General features: G+C 46.5%; 1 protein-coding gene across 3 annotated transcripts in view; it reads left to right on the forward strand.

Annotated features, from left to right (window-relative positions):
• The window catches only part of LOC106977845 (uncharacterized protein C10orf95-like), a 182,660-nt gene that overhangs the window by 77,548 nt on the left and 86,791 nt on the right, over positions 1 to 18,321 (forward strand). Inside the window, exons 4-5 of one of the 3 annotated variants that reach the window (XR_008297569.1) lie at positions 3,153 to 3,211; positions 3,477 to 3,573. The gene's annotated coding sequence lies outside the window, so the exon portion shown is untranslated. Of the gene's footprint in view, positions 1 to 3,152; positions 3,212 to 3,476; positions 3,574 to 18,321 lie in introns of those variants that run through there. The other 2 variants (XR_008297571.1, XR_008297570.1) reach the window with 2 other exon arrangements.

Below are 18,321 nucleotides of genomic sequence, written 5' to 3' on the forward strand. Positions count from 1 at the left end.
GAGAGAGACAGAGAGTGAGCAGGGGAGGGGCAGACAGACACACACAGAATCCAAAGCAGGCTCCAAGCTCTGAGCCGTCAGCATAGAGCACGACATGGGGCTTGAACTCACTAACCGTGAGATCATGACCTGAGCCAAAGTCGGATCCTTAACTGACTGAGCCACCCAGGCGCCCCTCAAAACTCCTACTTACCACTTAAGTAAGGTTTGCAGATACAGTGCTCTTTAGTGAAGGAGTAATTAAAAAAAATTTTTTTTAATGATTATTTATTTTTAAGAGGGAGACAGAGTATAAGTAGGGGAGGGGCAGAGAGAGAGGGAGACACAGAATCGGAAGTAGGCTCCAGGTTCTGAACTGTCAGCACAGAGCCCAACACGGGGCTCGAACCCATGAACCGTGAGATCATGACCTGAGATGAAGTGGGACGCTTAACCAGCTGAGCCACCCAGGCGCCCCAGGAGTAATTTTTTTTAACGTGACAGTTCTTTTATTTTTTATTTATTTTTGTTTGTTTGTTTTGAGAGAGAAAGAGAGAGCAATGGGAGGAGAATCAGAGAGAGAATCTCAAGCAGGCCCTGTGCTGTCAGCACGGAGCCCGTCGCAGAGCTCTATCTCACGAACTGTGAGGTCATGACCAGAGCCAAAATCAAGAGTCGAATGTTTAACCCACTGAACCACCCAGGCGCCCCTTAAATGACACTTCTTATGCCTGGTTTATATTAAGGACCTCCATCCATTACAAATGTGTCCTTACTCGTGTTAATGTGTCGTGATGTCAATGCCATTGGTTCCTTTAAGAATGAGTGTTACCCATATCCACCAACACCAATTACTTGGTGATTCTCATGGATGGGGGACATCACATTGGGCTGGCTTTCTTCTCATTTTAAAATTCATATTCACTACTGGAATAAAAATAAAATAAATGTGTATTCAGGACTTATCAAAGTATGTGTAATTGAGAGATTCACTTATTTTGGTTTTAATAAAAGGTTATCTGATTTGTTGACATTAAAAGCAAAAGAGAGTTGGGGCACCTGGGTGGCTCAGTCAGTTGAGCTTCTGACTTCAGCTCGGGTCATGATCTCACGGTTCGTGGGTTCGAGCCCTGTGTTAGTCTCACTGTTGTCAAGGGCACCTCACAGAGCCCACTTCAGATCCTCTGTCCCTTTTTCTCTCTGCTCCTCCCCTGTTCTCTCTCAAAAATAAACAAACATTAAAAGAGAGAGAGAGAGAGAGAGTTAACTTAGAAGCCTTGTTCAAATAATTGAACATTATTCAAAATCTAGCAATTGCCCAAACCTTCCAGGTTTGAGAGGCCTGCTCCCAGGGACCGGCGGCCTGGTGGGGGTCTCTGTACATTGCTGGGCTTGTGACATGTCCAGTGACTGGCCTTGAAGGGAGTGCAGTCAGATCTTCTGGTTTGTTTGTTTGTTTGTTTGTTTAAGAAAAAACAGAAATCTGGAATCTGGGGGAAATCCCACTTTTGTGAATATTGGCAATGAAGCCACAAAACTTTAAAACACTGAAGGCCACTAGAAATCAGATATACAGGCCTGATTGGGTGGGAGGGCTGTCCCCTTCAACTTTGATGTAAGCCCCTCATTAGAGAGAGAAGCCCAGGGTAGAAAGGCAGCAAGTCCAGAAGCACAGATATTTCCTGGGACCCACTCCAGGCCAGGTAGGTGGTCCCCTTCACTGAGAGGTAAGTGGCTTGCTTGCCCAAGTTGAGCAGAAGGTCATATGGATTCTGACTTCCCCTTCAGGACTAGAGAATTTTTCCTCCCAGCTGCTGGGAAGGTTGTCGACTGACAGCTCTCAGTCATCAGTTTTCTTTGGACACTGGTCCCACTCAGAAGAAAACTGTCCCACCCAAAGGCCCAGCCCTTTCTCGGGGCAGCCAGTGTCCAATGAGCCCTCGTGTCCTGATAGACCAGCTCAGCTCTGAGCTCACCACAGGGTTACCTGAGGTCTTCCCAAAGACGGTATTGCAGAGAGATTTTCCCTCTTCCCCATCCGGCCCTTCCCTCCCCAGCTGCTCCTGATCCCAAGGGCACTTCCTGCAGGCTCATTTTCAACTCAGCTCCTGTCTCCCCTGGAACATGATCTGTGACACTTGACTCCTCTGTCTCCTTTCCATGTCCCAAGTCAGTATATTTTAATGAGCCAGGCCAACCTAAGATAGTAGCAGTCTTTGATGGAGACATTGTCCTTGCCAAATTAAAGTTTTTCAAGAGATGTAATGTGAAAAGATCCCCCCTTCACATACACTTATTAAAAATACACACCTTGGGGGCGTCTGGGTGGCTCAGTTGGTAGAACATGCAATTCTCGATCTCAGGGTTGTGAATTCAAGCCCCACATTGGGCATAGAGCTTGCTTAAAACAGATACACACAGGACAAAAAATGTGTGTTAGAACTGCAGAGGGACTTTCTGCAATGCCTGTTCAACACATGAACTGCTTCTTCCATCAACTATCAAACCTGAGCGAGCTTGCAGCCTCTGGGACAAGTATCTGATGAAACAATATTCCACCAGCCCATCGTAAGACTGGAGGCCAAGACGCAAACCAACATGTGTCTACTTGGGTTGGATGTTGGGATCCCCGTGAGCCCGGTTCCTAGAATCAACTCAAGTTGATATGAAAACTTTTTTTTTTGTTAAGTTTATTTATTTATATTGAGAGAAAGAGAGCACAAGCAGGTGAGGGGCAGAGAGAAGGAGAGACAGATTCCCAAGCAAGCTCCACACCATCAACACTGAGCCAAATGTGGGGCTTGAATTCATGAGCCGTGAGATCATGACCTGAGCTGAAGTCAAGAGCCAGAGGCCTAACTGAATGAGCCACCCAGGCACCCTGATATGAGCTATTTAAATAAACCAGGTTCAGGAAGAAAAAGCAGTAGTTGGAGATGCTGGAAATTTTGTTTTCCCTCATGATTGTCAAAATAAAAGTTACTCAGTTGAGCCTTTCTCTTCTAAATCTATGCAACCCCACACTGAGGGGTTTATTTTATAGCACATATTTGGAAGGGCCATTCATTTTTATGAATAGTGGTAATAATACTGAAGTAGATATAATAGGGGAGAAGATCCAAACAGATAAGAATAAGAAGGAAAATGATTATCTCCCTCTGTTACATTTGCAGATTCCAGCGAGAAAGATGTCAACTGAGATCAAAATGACAGATGGCACACATACTCCCAGGTGCGGCTAGACATAAATATTGTTTCCTCTTCAGTCCCACTCACTCCTTCTTTGAAATATCACTACCAAATGGTCCACTCAAAACTCAGGGGGAAAAATTAAAGAGTAGTGCAAATTCTGAATGTACTTAATGTTGTAATGGATTATCATTTCGGGACCAGAATTTTCTGGTCTTGGCCTACAAGTATTTTCATGATCAGAACAAGAAGAGGGAACATTTGTCATTTTTCTACTTAATGACTTCAAAAGTATCTGCCCTTTTCAGAATCTCCTACTACAAACCCAACAAATCCAGTACACAGCCAACTGTCTTCCCCAGGTCTCCGTCATCTCCAAAGTCATAATGGAAATTGTAAGGAGTTTCTCTTTTTTTAAAAAACCTTTATTTATTTAGCGGAAAACAAACTGAGGGTTGATGGGAGGGGGAGGGGAGAAATGGGTGATGGGCACTGAGGAGGGCACTTGTTGGGATGAGCACTGGGTGTTGTATGTAAGCAATGAATCACAGGAATCTACCCCCGAAACCAAGAGCACACTGTATACACTGTATGTTAGCTAACTTGAAAATACCTTTGAAAAAAAAAAGTTTATTTATTTATTTTGAGAGAGAGAGAGAGAGAGAGAGAGAGAGAGAGAGAAAGAGAGAGAGCATGAGTGGAGAAGGGGAAGAGACAGGGAGAAAGAGAGAATCCTAAGCAGGCTCTGCACAGAGCCCAATACGGGGCTCGAACTCACGAACCGAGAACCAAAATTGAGAGTCAGATGCTTAACTGAGCCCCATGGGCTCCCCAGAAATTGTAAGGAGTTTTAAAGATGGGTTTTTCAAATAAGAGGTATTGGTGAATGTGAAGTTAAGTATGGTGGAGAGTAAATAAATTTAACTTGTCCGTGGCCGAAAACAACTAGCCATCGACAAATTTATTAAATTGTGTCTTGAATAAGGGATCCGTTTTTCTGAGCCAACAATTAGGACTGGTAGGTTTCATGGAAAGGAGGATACTCAAGCATCTCTTTGTAACAAGCCCTTTGGGGAAAAAGAGGGAAGTGCATTTATTTAGCAAAGGCAGGAAGGAAATGGCATATACCATTTCGATTATGTTACATCCATGTAGATTGCTTGACTCCAGTTAAGACCTAAGAAGATAGAGTTCTGTAACTGGCTTAGAATTCTGAGTGGAAACATCCTGGAACCATGGTATTTGATAAATTCTCCTTCCAGAAACGTTTACAGCCCCAGAAAGTTGTTAATCCAGATGTCTTGTCTGTTACTCACTGAAGCTGAGTTTTAAGAGTAATAGGGAAGGAGCATTTCGTCACATATGTAATTATCACTTCACTGTGTTCTATACCTGAAACTAATATGTCAACTATACTTCAATAAAATAAAAAGGGTAATGGTTGGGGCAGGGAGGGTGGGAGTGTAATAACTCTAAATATACAGATCTAGATAAAATAAACAATGTCCACATGATTCCTGAAATACCTTATATTTTCATCACTTGCCATAACTTTCATCACTTGGGGATAGTCGAAGAGTAGCGACCTCCCAAGATGCTCTTGTTCTGATCCCTAGAATGTGGGACTACCATAGATTATGCCACAAGGAGGAATTAAGATTGCAGATGGAATTAAGGGTGCTAATTAACAGACTCTGACATGAGATTATCCTGGATTATCCAGGTGGGCAGAGCATAATCCCCCAAATCCTGGAAAGTGGAATGGGGGGGGAGGGGCAGAGCAGAAGCAGAGTCAGAGCCCTGCAGCATGAAAGTCTCCACTGGTGGTTGCTGGATTTGAAGAGGGGAGGGCTCTGCGGGGCCCGAGGAGTGCGGGCGCCCCTGCAAGGGAGCGAAGGGAAGAAAATGGATCCTCCCCAAGAGCCTCCGGAAAGGAAGACAGCCCTGCCAGTGCCTGGATTTTAGCCTAGTGAGACCCAGTTCGGACTTCTGACCTCCAGGAGTAAATTTGTGTCATTTCACCAAATTTGAGATCATTTGTTACAGCCGCAGTAGGGCACTAAGGTAACAGGTCAGTCAAGTAGAAACAAAATTCACTTGAGAGACAACCTCTCGTTAAAGTGGTATTTATCAGGGGCACCTGGGTGGCTCAGTGGGTTAAACATACCTGACTCTCGGTTTCCGGTCGAGCCCCCGCATCCGGCTCTGTGCTCAACGATGCTGAGCGCGTGGAGCCTGCTTGACATTCTCTCTCCCCCTCTCTCTGCCCCTCCCCAACTTGCTCTCTCTCCCTCTCAAAAACTAAATAAACTTAAAAAAATAAATACAATGCCTTGCAATAATATCCAAGGTCTTGATTTCCAACCGGGAATTATGTTAGAGTGGTGAATGGGGGAAAAATAGTTGTGAACATTTTGTATTCCTGACGATTGGCCAGAGAAATAATATAAGAATCATAACTAAATACATGGGGACAAGTGCCGGGGCGGCTGCACCGGGCATTTGTTTTCAGTTACTGGTTTTCACGTTTGGGAGCCGGCGTTTTGCGTTCGGCCAATCAAAGGAAATAATCGCAGTAATAGGGACTCGAAGGCCCTGGAATGTTGCTTCTTACATACCACACGTTTTGAAACATAAAAGCAACAATTGTTTTAGAGGAAAAAACTTAAATTAACTTAAATCCTAAGAATAGGATTAATGAAGCTATTGAGAGGCACCTATAGAGGGCTGAGTCCTGACCTGAAATAATGCGGACTAACTATGTGGAGCACCCTGAGAAAGGGCCCCCCTCCCCAGCAGAGGCCGGCTCCCCCTGGGGCCCTGGGCACAGAACTCCTGCACCCTCTGCCCGGCTCCTCTCTCTCTGACACTAGAGCCCAGTGACCGCAATTCTCTTTCCCTTTCAGGCTCTCAAAGAAACATTTAGAAATCTCAATAATGTGTTTCTTCTCTCCTTTTCAAAAAGGAGGGAAGAAATGCTTCCGAGGGGAGAGGACACGTTTTCAGTGGCCCTTTGCTACCTAACCAAAGAATTCAATCCAATTCAACAAACAACTACTCGACTAAGAAAACAGAGCCGAACACGCTGGGAATAGGGTTTCTACGCTGACTCCAGACGCTCCCAGTTGTGTGTGGGGTGGTGGTACTTGTTAGGGGCTGAATCGGGCCTCCCCTCCGAATTGCTTTGTTGGACTCCTAGCCCCCAGCACCTCAGAATGGGGCAGTATTTGGAGATGGGGCCTTAACGAATTAATGGTGTTAAAATGGGATCCTTAGCAGGGGCTCTGATCGATATGACTGTTGTTCTTGTGAGAAGAGGAGGTTGGGACAGAGAGGAAGGTACCCGGACGCTTGCACACAGAGGAAAGACTGCGTGAGGACACAGGGAGAAGGTGGCCGTTTACAAGCCAAGCAGACAGGCCTCAGAAGAACCCAGCCCTACTCACACCTTGATGGTGGAATTCAGCCTCCAGAACAACGAGAGAATAAGTTTCCCCAGTCTGTGATACTTGGTCATGGCAGCACCAGTGGACTAATACAGTCCTTAAAAAGTCACATTGTTTGGGGGGTGCCTGGGTGGTTCAGTTGGTTAAGCGTCCGACTTCCACTCAGGTCATGATTTTGCGGTTCATGAGTTCGAGCCCTGCACTGGGCTCTGTGCTGACAGCTCGGAGCCTGGAACCTGCTTTGGATCCTGTGTCTCCCTCTCTCTCTGTCCTTTCCCCACTCATGCTCTGTTTCTCTCTCACTCTCTCTCACAAATAAATAAACATAAAAAAAAAAATCTTGGGGCACCTGGGTGGCTCAGTCGGTTGAGCATCCGACTTCAGCTCAGGTCATGATGTCACAGTCTGTGAGTTCGAGCCCTGCGTTGGGCTCTGTGCTGACAGCTCAGAGCCTGGAGCCTGCTTCAGATTCTGTGTCTCCCTCTTGCTCTGCCCCTCCCCTGCTCATGCTCTGTCTCTCTCGGTCTCAAAAATAAAAACATTACAAAAATTAAAAAAAAAATCTTTAGGGGCGCCTGGGTGGCTCAGGTGTTCAGCATCCAACTTTGGCTCAGGTAGTGATCTCATGGTTGCTGAGTTCGAGCCCCACGCTGGGCTTTGTACCAACAGCACAGAGCCTGCTTCAGATTCTCTGTCTACCTCTCTCTCTGCTGCTCCCGCTCCCCCATCTCAAAAACCAATAAACATTAAAAATAATAATAATAATAATAAAATTAAAAAAAAAAAAAGAAGTCAAACTGTTTAGGCAACTGGGTGGCTCAGTCGGTTGAGCATCCGATTCCTCATTTTAGCTCAGGTCGTGATCTCCCGGTTCGTGGTTTGAGCCCCGTCTCCGGCTCCGTGCTGATAGCACAGAGCCTGCTTGGGATTCTCTTTCCCTTTCTCTCTCTGCCCCTCCCCCACTCCCTCTCTCTCTGAAAATAAATAAATAACCCTCAAACAAGTCAAACGGTTATACCCCCTCGAAGACCCCACTGATCTGACTTCACAGCAGCCGGCACCAAAACTCTGGGGTTCCCGTGCGGAAGCCTGAAGCTGCTTCCTGCCAGACACCCTGCACCTCCCTTCCAGGCCCGGATGACAGCGTTTCTGTTCCTGCTTTCCCTGCTCGCCTCTCCCCCGCTGCGCACTCTGGAACTCTGGAAGCCCTGAGAAGCCAGGGCTCTGCTGTCTTTGCATTTCCTCTTGCCTGGAACCCTGGCACTTCACAATGCACAGAGGGCAGTTTTAAATGCTTGCGAAACTGGGGCGTGTCCCTAATCAGTGCTTACCTTCCCCCCACCAAAGTGGTAAAGACACCTGTCCTGGACCCACTAAAGGGGCCCACAGACCCTCTGGGAAGGTAGGACACTGGGTCCCGACAAGAAGCCGGGCCTTCCAGCGGAGATTCCTGCGAACGCCCTCGTCCACGTTTTGTTCCTCCAAGATTGATTGGTCTCCTGCCTCAAATACAATGTGGCAAGTGTCATGCACACGGGCTGTGTGTGTCAGCTCTGAAAATGGAGTGGCAGATTCTGTCGGGAGGCGGGGAAGCAAGGGCTAGGAAAACAATCAGAGGCCTCCCTCTGGGAGGATCTCTCATTAGTGCTCTGACCTGGGGCAAGTTACTCAATCTCTTTATCTTTCAAATGGAGGTTATAGGACACATTTTGAAAAGTTGATGTGAATATGAAATGAAAAGTCAAATCAGAAACTGCGTAATGTAAAGCCTCACACACGGCAGGTGGTCAGTAGCCATAAGGAAGAAGAGGGTCCCTCAGAGGAGATAATGGTCCAGCCTGACCTTGAGCAGAGAGCAAGATCATACCGGACAGAGAGAACTGGGACACAAGGAGGTATTCCAGGCAGATGGCCGAGGAGAGAAGAGGTTGTCTGGGGAGCCCTGGGTCATTTCAGGTAGATGGGGAGCAGGACAAGTTTGGAAGCAGTTGGGGGAAGTCAGAAAGGCAGGATGGGGACACCTGGGTGGCTCAGTCGGTGAAGCATCCGACTTCGGCTCAGGTCATGATCTCACAGTTCATGGGCTCGAGCCCCGCGTCAGGCTCTGTGCTGACAGCTCAGAGCCTGGAGCCTGCTTTGGATTCTGTGTGTGTGTCTCTCTCTGCCCCTTCCCTGCTCATGCTCTGTCTTTCTCTCTCTCCCAGAAATTAATATTTAAAAACATTTTTAATGAAAAAAACAAAACAAAAACAAAAACACAGGATGGGTCTTCCGTGCCAGGTCAAATAAATGTTCTTTGTCTTCCATTCGGCAGAGAGACTTTCCCAAAGAGTGACCAGGATAGAAAGTGGATCGGGAGGGACCAGTGAAAAGGTTATTGCCATTATTAGAGATGGGGGTGTGAGCTGGTCAGGGGCAGTAGCAGTGGCCTGCAGAGAGGAGAGTTCTAGAGTCCTTTCAAAGGTTGGATTTACCCATGGATACGGCTTGGGCATTCGTTGATGAGAAGCAAGCCCATGCTATCTCCCATTTTTCTAGCCTGGACACTGTCCCTCTAGGTGGCAAGGTTATGGGAGTGGGGTGGGAGGCCACACTTGGCCATCTCAGTCAGTGGAGCAGGCCACTCTTGATATCAGAGTTGTGAGTTCAACCTCCATGTTGGGTGTTAGAGATGACCTAAAATAAAGGTTTTTTAAAAAGTTTGTTTATTTATTCTGAGAGAGAGAGAGAGAGAGAGAGAGAGAGAAAGAGAGAAAGAGAGAATCCCAAGCAGGCTCTGTGCTGTGAGCTCACAAACCTCAAGATCACAACCTGAGCTGAAATGAAGAGTCAGATGCTTAACCGACTGGGCCACCCAGGTGCCCCTAAAATCTTTTTTAAAGTTTATTTATCTATCTTGAATGAAAGAATGGGGTGGGGGAGAGGGAGAGAATGGTCGTGCAGGAGCAGGGGAGGAACAGAGAGAGAGAGAGAGAGAGAGAGAGAGAGAGGAGAGAGGGAGAGAGAGAATCCCAAGCAGGCTCCATGATGTCATCACAGAGCCCAACACAGGTGTATCCCACCAACCAAGAGATCATGACCTGAGCCAAGACCAAGAGTCAGTCCTTTAACTGACTGAGCCACCCAGAAGCCCCCCAAAATAAAATCTTAATTACAAAAAAGAGGTTTTGGGGGTAGCTGGGTGGCTCTGTCAGTTAAGTGTCCAACTTTTGATTTAGACTCAGGTCGTGATCTCAGGGCTCCCAGGATGGAGCCCTGTGTGGGCTCTGCACTAACAGTGCTGGCACATTCTTTCTCTCAAAATAAATAAGTAAACATTTATTTATTTTTTTTAAAGAACGTTTATTAATTTATTTTTGAGAGAGAGAGAGAGAGAGGGAGAGAGCGAGAATCCTAAGCAGGCTCTGCACCATCAGTGCAGAACCCAATATGGGACTTGAACTCAGGAACCATGAGATCATGACCTGAGCCAAAATCAAGAGCCTGTCACTTAACTGCCTGAACCACCCAGGTGCCCCAAATAAATAAACCTTTAAAAAAGGGGGGTTATTGGGATTTGTTTGTTGTTGTTTGGGGAAGGTGTTGGAGCAGATAGAGATTATGGACATGTTAAGTTCATGAAGGTTTTGGGGTGTCTTGGGAGAGATGTGCAGTGAGCTTGTCCAAAATGAGTCCAGGGGCTCCTGGCTGGCTCAGTCAGAAGAGCATGTGACTCTTAATTTCAGGGTTGTAAGTTCAAACCCCACATGGGGTGTAGAGATTACTTAAAAATAAAATCTTAAAAAAAAAAGGAAAATGAAATGAATCTGGCTTTCTGTAGATGAGTCAGGAATCTGTCGTCTGTCGTGTCTCTAAATGTGCACAAAGTGCTGTTCTAAGTTCTTTACTATTTCAAATCATTGCATCTTCACAAGGTCCCATGAGATGTGCGGGACTCTGGGCCTTGCTTTACTGATGAGGGCTGTGATGGACTGAATTGAGCCGCCCTCCTCCAATTCATAGGTTGAAGCCCTAAGCCCCCAGTGTGACTGCATTTGGAGACAGGGCATTTAGGGGGTACTTAGGGTTGAATGAGGTCACAGGGCAGGGGCCCAATCCAGTAGGGTTAGTGTCTTTATGAGAAGAGGAAGACATACCAGGGTTCTCTCTGTGTGCACAGAGGATAACGCCAGGTGAGGTCACTGCAAGAAGGCAACCGTTTGCAAGCCAGGAAGAGAGCTATTGCCAGAAACCAACCTGATGGCACCTTGATCTTGAACTTCTAGTCTCCGGAACTGTAAGAAAATTAATTGCTTTAATTTATTCTAAATTACAATAAATGTTTAGGGGCACTTGGGTGGTTCAGTCAGTTAAGTGCACGACTTTAGCTCAGGTCATGATCTCGCGGGTCGGATCGTAGGTCTGAGCCCCGTGTCGGGCTCTGTGCTGACAGCTCGGAGCCTGGAACCTGCTTTGGATTCTGTGTCTCCCTCTCGCTCACTGCCCCTCCCTCGTTTGCATTCTCTCTCTTTCTCTCTTTCTCTCTCAAAAATAAACATAAAAATTAAAAAAAAATTTTTTTTCTTAATGTTTTTTATTTATTTTTGAGACAGAGAGAGACAGAGCATGAGCAGAGAAAGGGCAGAGAGATAGGGAGACAGAATCGGAAGCAGGCTCCAGGCTCTGAGCCATCAGCACAGAGCCCGATGCGGGGCTCGAACTCACAGACCGTGAGATCATGACCTGAGCCGAAGTCGGACACTCAACCGACTGAGCCACCCAGGCGCCCCAACATAAAATTTAAAAAATATATATATATGTTTAAGCGACCCAGTGTATAGTACCCTGTTACAGTAGGCCTGAGATAATACAAGGGCAATTAAGCACAGAGATGTTAACTAAACTTCCTCAAGGTCACACAGCTGGTAAGGAACAGAGACAAGATTTGACTTAGGGCACAGTCTTTGTTTTTCTCCCCCCCCCCCACCACCGCCCGCTAGCCTCTAGCTACGGCTTCTCTAGAGAACATGTGTGTGCATGTGTGTCTGTGTGGGTGCATAGTGAGAAAATGGGCTGTCACTTTATTCCAAGAAGAGAGGTTTATGGCTGTGGCTCCACTGCACCACTTTGCTTCCTGGTAAAGCTTCTTCTGGGTCCACTGGTTGTTTTGCTGAGGCAGTGTGGCTACCTTCCAACCGTTTCCATACCATTCTGTGAGACTGGGGGTTGGATAACACTTGTGTGGAAGTGAAACTAAATGGATGGTGTGGGGCAGGTGGACAGCAAGCGTGTGTTCTGGCATGTTCCAGCCAGGTGCTGGTGGGGGGGGGTGGTGGGAAAGAGTGGGAACGAGGCAGCTCTGACCTGCTCTCGCCCTCCCCGGGCCGCCAGGCGTATAAATGAAGGGAGAGTCGCAAAGGCACAGCAGAGGGATGTTGGCAGTGGTGTTGTATGGGGACAGGGGGCGGCCACACGCGCGGCGAGTGTAGAGACTTGTCGAGTCACTATGTTGCACACCTGAAACCAACATAACGTGTGTGGCAATTACAATAAAAAGAGACAGCGGGGGTTCATTAGGCCGAGACCTGGTAGGGCAGCCCAGAGACCCATGGCCATGCAGTAGTTCTGGTCTGCAGAGGAGATTTCGTTCTTTCCCGTGTGGATGATCAGGCTGGGAGGGGGGCTGAGGCGGAAAACATAGTATCTGACTGGTTTTCTTTTGAAGACCCCCATGGATGCATTCCCGGTAACTGTTTCTGATTCCCAGCTCTTTCGCCCTAAAACACGTTTCGAGGGATTTTTTTCTTTTTTGTGGTTGTTTGTTTGTCCCTTTGCCTTGAAGTTTCTGAAATATTCCACAGTGCTGTCCTTGCCAATTCTGCAGAAAGTGTTGCTGTTGCTCAGAGCCTGTTCACAGCCAAGTGGGAGAGTTTCTCCACAAACTGCCATTTCAGTGAAAACACAGAAAATAAAACGCAACCAAGCACATTACACAGAGGAGGGAGTGCTAAGTTCCCTGGCTGTGATGTGGCCTGACTTGTCTGGCCCGGCCTCTTTGACCTTGAATTTCTATGCATTGGTTGGGCATGCTGGTCTGCATATTGAGGCTTCCTCCGTCTTGTCTCCATGACTGAAGGCTTGTCACAGCTGGGAAAATGTCCTGGCTTCCTCAGTCCTTTTCTGGACCCTCTTTCACCCTGCTCTCCACATGTCACCTCAGGTAAGAAAACACTGATTAAACTAATTCTTTTATTAGAGTTTTTTTTTTTAATTTGTTTTAAGGTTTATTAATGTATGAATAAGAGACAGAGACAGTGCAAGTGGGGAGGGGGCAGAGAGAGGGAGAGAGAGAATCCCAAGCAGGCTCCACGCCCAGTGTGGGGCTTGAACTCATGAACCCACAAAATCGTGACCTGAGCCTAAATCAAGAGTCAAACACTAAATACCGAGCCACCCAGGTGCCCCTAGGAAGTTGTTTTTAATATTGTTGTTACTCTTAGGTGGCTTTCATTTTCAAAGAAGGCTGATGTGTTTCCCAATTTATGTGTGGATGAATTACTTGAGGATTTTGATAAGATGGGGGGGGTTCAGATTCAGTGTGTCCGCGATGGGGACCAGGAGTGTGCATTTCTGAAATGAGCCAACAATGCTGCTGCTGGTTGACAGACCACGATTTCAAACGACCAGCTGTTGAGAAACACTGAATGGTTGAATGGTTGTAGGGAACACTGTTGGGATGTGTATTAGCCAAAGTTCTCTAAGAAAGCAAATCAATAGGAGATGTTTGTTTATACAAAGAGAGAGAAAGAGAGAGAGAGAGAGAGAGAGAGAGAGAGAGAGATGTAAGGGGAGAAGGTTTATTAGGAATTAGTTCATGTGATTATGGAGACTAACAAATCCCAAGCTCTGTCATCTACAAGCTGGAGACTCAGGAGAGCTGATGGTGTAAGTTTCAGTTTGAGTCTGAAGGCAGGAAAAGATCAGTGTCACAGATCATACAGTCAGGCAAGAGGAAGTCCTCCTTCCGGGATGTTCAGCCATATGGTTTTATTCAGGCCTTCAAGCAATTGGATGAGGCCCATCCACATGAAGAAGGGCAATCTGCTTTACTCAATCTACTGATTGAAATATTAATCTCACGTAAAACACTCTCATAGACACATTCAGAATACTGTTTGACCAAAGGTCTGGGCACTCTGTAGCCTAATCGAGTTGACTCATAAGGTGAAGCATGATGAGATGGGAAGGGGTATCCTCCCCGGGGGTCGTCATGGCTCTTGGATTGTCCTTGGTTATCTACTTGGAAATCTTTAGTCAGAAGATCCAGATGTGTCCCCTTGTCAGCTTAATGTCATTGCTGCCCCAGATCTCCATGCTCTCAAAGGCAACTCTCTATGTAACTCCTGGGCTTGACCCATCAATTCTGACAGATCAGTGACAGATGACACTCTACATTTATGTTGAACCCCTTAATACAGTTGTGCTGAGTGCCTGCTGTGTGAAAGCTCCAAGCTGGGGGTCCAGGAGGACGGAGGATGAGACCACCCCCACCCCCACAGTGGAAGAATGTGGGAAGGACAGTCTACACAATTGGCGGGGCCCAAAGTAAAATGAAAATGCAGGGCTCCCTGTTCAAAAATTAGGATTGAAGAAATAAATTAGGAATTTCAAGACAGCAATAGCAGAGCATTAAACCAGGTGTGGAGCCCTTCAAACCACACAGGTCACATGCCCATTAAGCTTGCCCTGGATAGAGTCAGCTTAGGAGGCAGACGAGTTTAAATATCCTGATGGAAATTCCAGAGTAGTGTTTTGTGTCTCTTTTTGTTTCTTCCTTCCTTTACTTCTTCCTTCCTTCTTTTCTTTTTGTTTCCTTCTTCCCTCCTTCCTACAAGGTAATTTCAAAAACCTTATCACTTTTCAGGGGCACCTGGCTGGCTCAGTCTGTAGAGCATGCAACTCTTGATCTCAGGGTTGGGAGTTTGAGCCCCACGTTGGGTGTAGCAATTACTTAATTTAAAGCAAATTGTTAAGTAATCTCTAGATCCAACGTTGGGCTCAGACTCACAACCCCGAGATCAAGAGTTGCATGCTCTACAGACTGAGCCAGCCAGGCGCCCCCAAATTCATTATCACTTTCAGTGAGATAGCGTGTTCATCATCCTTTACTTGTCATTCCAGATGCTTATAAAGTAAGCCAGTTGATGTCACTTTTATGTCACTTGGAAACCCTGTGGTAGCAGTGGGTAGAGTCACAGTCCTATCTACTAAGTTTGTGCTCTCTGGATGGGGTGGGGTGTTGGCAGTCCAAAAGGTGGGGCTTTTGGAAACACCCAGGTCAGGTTTTAAAGAGGTCTCCAGCTGTGTGACAGAATAATACACAGCAAAGCTCTAGAGCATCGTACTGCAGAAGAAAACCACCCAAGCAATGGCTTACCAGGTCCCGAAGGCAGAGATTTTAGCTTCTCTGAACCTATTGTCAGGAACTTAGAATTCAGTAGTAAACTGGCTGGTTTGTTAAAGAAAATCTCAGGAACGTAAGAAAGGATAAAAAAACAAAACAAAACAAAACAAAAACTTGATGTATTTTGAGAGAGAGAGGGAGAGAAAGTGTGCTTACATGCGAGCAGCAGAGGCAGAGAGGGAGGGAGACAGAGAATCCCAAGCAGGCTCTGTGCTGTCAGTGCACAGCCGAGTGCCGGACTTGATCCCACAAACTGCAAGATCATCCATCACCTGAGCGGAAATCAAGAGTTGGGCACCTAACCGACTGAGCCACTGGGGTGCCCCAGAACTTCCCCATTTTAGATTTTAGCCCTGTCTAAAGGGGGTTAATGGGGCAAAGGGGGTCTTGGCAAGAGACTGAGGGTGAATCAGAACAAACTTATCAACAGTTGCCTTGGCCAACCCAATTCTCATCTCTCTCCTGGTTCTGAGTACATGAGAACTCAACCAGTGAGTGCTTTTGTAGGAAACATTTGTTGAACGCATACAGTGTACAAGCTCCAGGAGAGCCAAGCATAGCCTCAGGGAGCCTAAATTTAGTTGGAGACAAAACTACACTGAAGCTGCCCTCTCTACCATGAAGGAAGTCCTGCTGGAGATGGATGGTCTCATGGGCTGCCTCTCATTCTTTTTTCAAAAAAATGTTTAATGTTTATTTTTGAGAGAGAGAAAGAAGAGAAACTCAGCACAAGCAGGGGAGGGGCAGAGAGAAGACACAGAATCCCTCCTGACACCGGGCTCGAACTTGTGAACCACAAGATTATGACCTGAGTCACAGTCAGACACTTAACCCGCTGAGCCACTCTGGTGTCCCTGCTTCTCATTCTTTCTTAAAGAGGACATTTGCAACTAAGTGACAAAAAAGAAAGTAAACGCTAAAAGTCCCTGTCACAGGGAGTTCAAGAGGGTCAACTTCATTCATTCCATGAACATTTATTGAGTGTCTTCTCTGTGCCAGACTCTATTCTGAGAGACGTCTGAGAGACGAGGATTACAGCAGCGACCCAAACAAACACCAGCTGTGCCCCTAGGGAGCACTTGTCCAAAAGGAAGACCAGGTCAGGAACAGAGGCTGCTGGGAGTAAGGACATGGGCCCATCTCCCCGGTGTAGCCTTACTAGGGAGGGCCACTTGTGACTTACCTACATTTATATTTTGCGAGGCTTTCAATAAATAGCGGGGAAGAAAATGTTGACTTGTGGTTGGAGTTGAGGTCAGGTACTAGAAATGTAATTTCTTCTGGTTCTCTTGTCCTAAACCCTTAATTCCGCCTTTGACCACTCCATGTTTTTCCTTAATGCCAACGCTGTGTTTTCTTGAGATGTCAACCATGCCCTCAGGAGATGGGATGCCAGACTACTCTGCCAGATGGCATTTGTCTGTGTTTTAATCAAAACGCCCCATTCTCTGCCACAGTGTGGAGTGGCAAGCTAAGTGTGTTTAGCAAAGAAACAGCAGAGATCTACAGTTGCTTTTCCGGTTTTTGAGGTCAAGAAATGTACCTGAAGGCCGGAGAAGTTTGATTCTGTTAACCTCAGTGGTAGAATTGTGATTGTGGGAAAGGCTCCCGTGCTCAGCCCTGAGCAGATTCTGAGTGTGTTGATGTAGGTGGGGCTCAGAGAGAGAGAGTGGATGATGGAAAGAGCCCAAACGGTGGTTTCCTCTGTAACCATCTCCCTTTTATGCAAAGAGCTAAGCTTTTCTCATACCATCTCATTCAGGGTTTTCAAACACTTAATGAAATGTCATTATTCAGTTTTCTTTTTTCCCTTCCTTCCCTTTAAAAAGTAATTTCGACGCCCGGTTTGGGGCTTGAACTCATGACCTTGAGATCAAGAGTTGCATGCTCTACCCACTGAGACAGCCAGGCGCCCCTCATTATTCCATTTTAAAGATGAGGACACTGTGACGCAGAGTGTTTAGTTAACTTAGCTAAACCCAAGAGCTAACTTTTATGAGTGTATACCATGTGCTGTGTATGACTTTTTATTACAATTTTTTTCACGCTTATTTATTTATCTTGAGAAAGAGAGCGAGCGAGCAAGTAGGGGAGGGGCAGAGAAGGAATCCCAAATGGGTTCTGCACTGTCTGCACAGAGCCTGACCTGGGGCTCGATTCCACGAACCGTGAGGTCATGATCTGAGCTGAAATCAAGAGTCAGTCGTTTAACCAGCTGAAACATCCAGGCGCCCCTGTGTGTGACCTTTTTTTTAAGTCCCTCAACATCCTTATGGGTGAGGGGGTTACTTCTATTTTATAGAATGAGAAAGTGAGGCTTACAAAAGATTAAGTAACCTGCTCAAGGCTTCAGAGCTGGTGGAGCTTGGGTTCAAATCAGCCAGTCTAACTCCTGAGTTCTCTTAACTGCTTTTCAGATTTCTTAGGAGCAGCAAGAGCTATGCCCAAGGCTATGAGATGGCCACTCAGGATTAATCTGAAGTTCACCTGGCAACAGTGATACGTCCTTAACAACAGGTAGCAGCCGGGAGTGAGGCAGAGAAGAGAAATCCAACTGCTTACTCCCAGGAAAGCCTAAATGTAGTAGCCTGTCACTGACACGGATGGCTTCAGCAGGTCCCGCCACATGTGTCTCCAGTGGAAGATGTTTATTTAATGAACATTCTTTAATGTTACCATATGCCAAGCACTCTTCTAAGCTCATGACTGATCCTAACTCATTCATCCCGATACCAACCTTATATAGTGGGGACTGTTGTCATCTCCTTTATAAAGATGGGCAAACCGAGGCACAGGGATCTGAGGTAACTTGCCCAAGGTCACAGCTAGAAAATGATGGGCTATGATTTGAGAGTAGGCAGTCTGGCTCCAGAGAATAGCCAAACGCACTTTTGAACATACTTTGGGGAAAACGCTGAGCTCAGAAGTATATGTGTGTGTGTGTATATATTCCCCCCCCCCCCCCCCCCCCCCCCCCCCCGTCCAGTATGATGGCTTGTAACCACTTAAATACTCTTGGGGCACCTGGGTGGCTCAGTTGGTTAAGCATAGACTTCAGCTCAGGTCATAATCTCAGGGCTCCTGAGTTTGAGCCCTGTGTTGGGCTCTGTGCTGACAGCCCAGAGCCCAGAGCCTGCTTCAGATTCTGTGTTATCTCTTCCTCTCTCTGCTCCTCCCCTGCTTGGGCTCTCTCTCTCTCAAAAATAAACATTAAAAAAAAAGAAAAGAAAAGGAAAGAAATTGCTTTTTCTCCTGGGATGAAAA

Source organism: Acinonyx jubatus, chromosome C2, assembly GCF_027475565.1.
Source record: "Acinonyx jubatus isolate Ajub_Pintada_27869175 chromosome C2, VMU_Ajub_asm_v1.0, whole genome shotgun sequence".
Lineage (NCBI taxonomy): Eukaryota > Metazoa > Chordata > Mammalia > Carnivora > Felidae > Acinonyx > Acinonyx jubatus.